The 5,512-nt window shown below is 36.5% G+C and overlaps 1 pseudogene; it reads left to right on the forward strand.

The window, feature by feature from the left end:
• The first annotated feature begins 380 nt into the window (after positions 1–380).
• On the forward strand, positions 381–5,172 carry LOC120162740 (annotated as a pseudogene).
• Positions 5,173–5,512: the final 340 nt, after the last annotated feature.

Here is a 5,512-nt window from a genome sequence, read left to right on the forward strand (position 1 = left end):
GCGATTTACGGATACACGTTGCGATTTACGGATACGCGTTGCGATTTATGTGTTCGCGTTGCGATTTTCATATTCGCGTTGCGATTATTGAAAATCGCAATGCGAATTTGTACTATCGCATCGCGATTTTCAAGAATCGCGTTGCGATTTTGGAAACTGATTTGCGATTCTGGGGATCGCGTTGCGATTTTTATTTCGCGTTGCGTTTTGTTGGTCATTTTGGCAAATCCAAAAAAAGTTGGTTAAAATCGTATATTATAACTTTTTTTTGGTCACTGAGGCGATTTTCTCATAAAATAATAGAACTGAGTCAACTCGCATTATTTGTCACCGAGTCGACAACAAAAGGAACTGTTATAATCGAAAAGAAGAAATTCGGGTTGCTCCTTTTGTTTTGGGGGAGAAAAAGAGAGTAACAAAGGCAACCGAAAACGCAGTCTCCTCCGACATGGATTTCTCGGAACAAGATGTCGACCTCTTTGGAGAAGACCATGACAACGAAAACCGCGACGGTTCCCGCGAATCATCTTCCTCTCATTCGTCTTCATCTTCATCCTCCGCTTCATCATCGTCATCGGCTTCTTCTTCATCCAACGGAAGCGGCGGTGGCGACAGCAGCAGTGCCAGTGGAAGCGCTAGCAGCGGAGGAGAAGAGGAAAACGGAGAAGAAGTAGCCAATGTTAATACCACTAATTATGATTATAATGAGAATATTGAAAGGAGTATTTTTGTCTACGAAGAGGATGAAGAAGAGGATGAAAAAGATCTTTTTGGGTCTGATAATGAAGAGTACTGTAAAACCCCTGCCACTAGCCCTTTCTCTATTCCTGGTAATTCTTTAATTCATTGTTTCTGTATTAGATTCAGTCACTCTGGGACTTAATTGGGGATTTGGAAGTGTACCCATTCCTTGTATAGGAGATTTGTTCACGATATATGAAAATAAAACGGGTAGCTAGCTATTAACAGCTAAATTTAATATTCAAGTTGATAGGAGATGTTATGAACTCCTTCTCATCTGTTTACTGAATGTTTTTAAATTGTAAGATCACAAGAATAAAATATGAGCTATTTAATTGCTGTATTTGAAGAAATGTGAGAAAAAGAATTTGACAATGTTATGCAGGAATATTTGGATTAGCTGTGCCTGCAATTCTTGTAATATACACTGAATAATTGAGTTGATCATTGATTGAGTTTGTTTCCTTCTTAAAAAGGTGACAATCTTCTTTATCACTATTCTTTTGCAGTATTGCCTGTTATTCGTAATACTATAACCCGGGCAGGGGAGGTTTTGGACGTGGTCGCTGGCACAATGATAGAGGTGCTGGTATCCTTGGCCGTCCTGGTTATCCTCCGAGGCAAGGTTATGGGTATGGCAACAAATTTGCTAATGGACATCGTGATGAACGCTTTGTTTCTGAGTTGAAGTTTTTAAAGAGTGAAGAGACATTGTCTAGAAAATGCATTGCTTTTCAGGAAGTGAGTATTTTTTCCTTTTTCTTTAATGATCCATCAAATAATTATTGTTTGATATACTAAAATAAGGCAAATTTGTTTTCTCGAATTATCATTTCCCCTTTTAGATATAGTGAAGATGGTTGTCAGGATATTTCACATGTTTTATTTTGTTTATGTATTTCACATGTTTTATTTAGTTTATGTATATTTTTATCTTCTTCTTGTTGAGATGGCCAATAGTGTGTTTCGAGTTATATTATGCCTTTAGATACCCTTTAAAGTGCGTAAATTATTTACTTCTGTATACATGCGCATACACATTTTGTCAGGTAATTTTTTTGTGGGCTACTTTTTGCTAAATGTAGTAACGAAATTTGACAGCCATGTGAACTTGCTTGCTATAGCCGTGTAGAAGGTGGAGATGTCTACTTTGATGACCGCAGCTTGGTAATATTTATGGATATCAGCATAGCAATTTTTTCAGTGGGTCTTATATTGTCCTTGTTGTCCTCCTCATCAGCTCATTTTGTATGTTCCTTTATTGTTTGCATTGTCAGAGGCTTTTTAAGCGACTTATTACTGAAGAGATTGGAGCTGATCTCAATCAAGGTTTTGATACTTTTACCGAGAAAAAAGGTATGGTTTATTCGTGAAACATTGGAAATTGATCATGTTGAAATTGTCTTGTTGTGGTGATACATTATATAAGTACTTACGAATTTTTACACATTTCTTTGGTGTTGTGTATGAGGTCTAATCAATGCTGCCAACCTTGTGATTCCTGGACCAGAACTAGGTTCTGAGGGTTTTGGTGACCTTCTTGCTTGCATAAGAGACAAAAGTATCCCCCTTCAAAACATTCACTTTGTGGTATAGAAAATGATATTCGTTGACCTATGAATTTGTCATTTAATGCTTTTATTAAGGATATCATCTAACAGTATTCCCTAATTATTTTGCAGACTTTTCGCAACAATCTTAATAAGGTAATTGCTTCTGTAGGAAGAATGCACACTTCTCTTTTCTTTTGTATGACTTGAATTACACAAGCATAGAGAATCTATGTTCATCTGTCTTTTACTCTTGTATGTTACACAAGCATAGAGAATCTATGTTCATCTTTCTTTTACTCTTGTATGTTACACAAGCATAGAGAATCTATGTTCATCTTTCTTTTACTCTTTTATGTTACACAACCATAGAGTATCTATGTTCATCTGTCTTTTATTCTTATATGAACATCTTCAATACCATTTATCTTTTTCACTGATAAGTGATGGCATTTATCCTAGTTTTCATTTATGGATTTGATAGATGATAAGACGCTTCTTTTATGTATCTCATTGGATGTCTCTTATTGTCGTGCAGATAATGGCTACTGCTTACATTAAAAATGAGCCTTGGGAAATGGGAGTGCACAAACGGAATGGTGTTGTCTATCTTGACGTGCATAAACTGCCGGAGCGGCCACAGAGTGAGTTGGATCGTCGAAGGTACCAAAACTTCTATAGCATCCCCCTCATCATCATCATTATTATTATTACATTTCCCTATGGGTCAGCAACATGAAGGAATCAAAGGCGTTGAGGTGGTATGCGGACCTGGTTATTTCTTTTATTGCTTAATTAATTTACTTCAAGTTCTAATTGCATCAATTTTGAGGTTTTTTTTTTTTAATTTAGATGTTATTGGGGGTATTGTTTTGAGAGCCTTGCCACTGAAGATCCAAGAAGAGATGATGACGAAGGGATACATCATGTTGATGCCAATGTTGAATACTGTTCAGTGATTAAAACCAAATTAGGTGCTCATCGTATTCTGATGGGTGCTGAAATGGATTGCTGTGATTCAACAGATGAGGGAAGAAGATTTTATGTGGAGTTGAAAACAAGTCGTGAGGTAAAGATATGAAATAGAGATACTTAATAGTTTGTGATGCTCAATGCTTCACTTGCTGCGTTCTCATTATTGTAACAGTTTTACTTATGTTACTCATGAATGTGTCCCTGCCTTTGCAGTTGGATTATCATACAGAGGAAAGATATGAAAGAGAGAAACTGTTGAAGTTCTGGGTATGGTTTTTTGTCCAATGGACTATTGGCTGTGCCTGGATATTTCTTTGAAGTTTTGCATGAAAATTATATCTTATTTTGAGATTCTTATTTCATTAGTTTATTTTATCAGAAATTCTTTGGAAATGGCATTTTCAAAAGGTTTATTGAGAAATGGCATTCTTCCCTTTCAAATTAGCCTTTATTTGTGGAGAAAATAACTTGGTTGTTTTATTGTCACAGATTCAATCATTCCTGGCAGGCGTTCCTTATATTGTTATTGGATTTAGGTAATACCTGTTGGTATTTCATGCTAAACTTCAACTGCCTTAAGATGTCACTCTTTCTTTACTTGTTTGGCTATAAGGTCGCTTCGTTCTATAACAAGTTTAGCTCTGACATATAGGAGATAAACAACAATAAACTGTTTCAGCACGTGCACTCTCTCTTCTCCAAAAACATTGAGCTGTATTTATCTAGAAAGCGATGCCTGAGCAGTGTTCAGTTCCATGGTGTTGTTTGTAGTAGGCTTTTATCTTTTTCAATTACATATGAAGTTTTCTGTTGACATGTTTGATGTAGGGATGATTCTGGGCGACTTGTACGCACCGAGAGACTCAGAACCAAGACATCACTCATCGAGTGAAAATGAAGAACTACTGGCAGGTATATATTACAGCAAATGCATCTAACAAGTTGATTATTTTTAACAAAAATTGTATTCCCATTGGTATAACCAAATGATATTTTGCACGGTTATAGTGAAGAGCTACTGACATGCAACAAAAGTTTTGTGGTTATATACATGCACCTTGTTTTTTTTTCCCGTTTTGGAATTTCATTGATTCATTGTTCTATTAATACCTTCCTCTCTTATTTAAAACTTTTCTTTAGGGAGGAGTCTGCCTGGCATTTGCCGACGAGGTATTGTGTTGGCTTTACGGAACAGTCAAAGAGAGTAAGATTCTAACTTCCATTTCCCCTTCAACATTTGCTTGAGCCCTTTCGGTTGTTTTTGATGGGAATGCATAGTTGTTTATATGATTGAGTAAATCAACATCGAGCACCATGGAAGTTTTGCAGTTCATTGTCTCAGTAATCTGATGGAGCTGATGTTTTGGATAATGACTGATTGTTCTGATTTCTTTTGCCGGCATTAGATGAGGATTACATACTGCAATTTGCACCGCCATTCAACCGGTTAGAGCTTCTTCAAGCGCAATCTTGCCCCGATGCGATTACTAGCAACGTTGAACAATCATAGCTATTGGCAGGCTTCTTGTTAGTTTGTAATCCGGATAGTTCAAATACAGAGGATTAAAGAGGATGGTTTATATTTACCAACTCAGTATTTTGCAGATGAACGTTACATCCCATGATGAAGTCCCCTCCCCCAAGTTGAGCCTTTTTGAGAAAATATTGTAGAATTGTTAAGGCAAAACCCCCAACTTGGTGTACGAAGAAAAAAATATCCTCGGTAACTAGGCTCCTTCTTCAGTGTATTGTTAATAATCCTAGTTCCAAAATTATACTGCAATGGGAATCTAGTTAGGGATCCTCATGGATTTGGAAACTATAAAAATTAGCATTAAAATATGCTACAAGTCCCTGTACTCGTATACTTCACTCCACTTCGTATTGTTTTATGTCGACATTCATCTTATATTGTTATTTTCTTGTACCTTGTGATTTCTGTTATGGATTTAGATTATATTTTGCGTATTCCCACTCTCTCTCTCGCTTTCTCTCTCTCTCTCTCTCTCTTATTCTCAAGGCAAAACTCAAAAATATTAATGGAACAACACAGAAAACCGATTAATTATGATACAGTGTTCACCGACTCTGCCTTTCAATGATCCATTGTGTCTCTCTCATTTATTAGAGTAATCAAATAGATAACAAGCATAGAGGACCGGCAGCTCACGGATCTCAGAAAACTTGGAAAATCATTCAAGTGAAAGAACAGGTTCAGCTTCAACTGATTCAAATTTGATCTGATA

This window comes from Hibiscus syriacus, unplaced genomic scaffold (assembly GCF_006381635.1).
Source record: "Hibiscus syriacus cultivar Baekdansim isolate YM2019G1 unplaced genomic scaffold, ASM638163v2 tig00111404_pilon, whole genome shotgun sequence".
NCBI classification, from domain to species: domain Eukaryota; kingdom Viridiplantae; phylum Streptophyta; class Magnoliopsida; order Malvales; family Malvaceae; genus Hibiscus; species Hibiscus syriacus.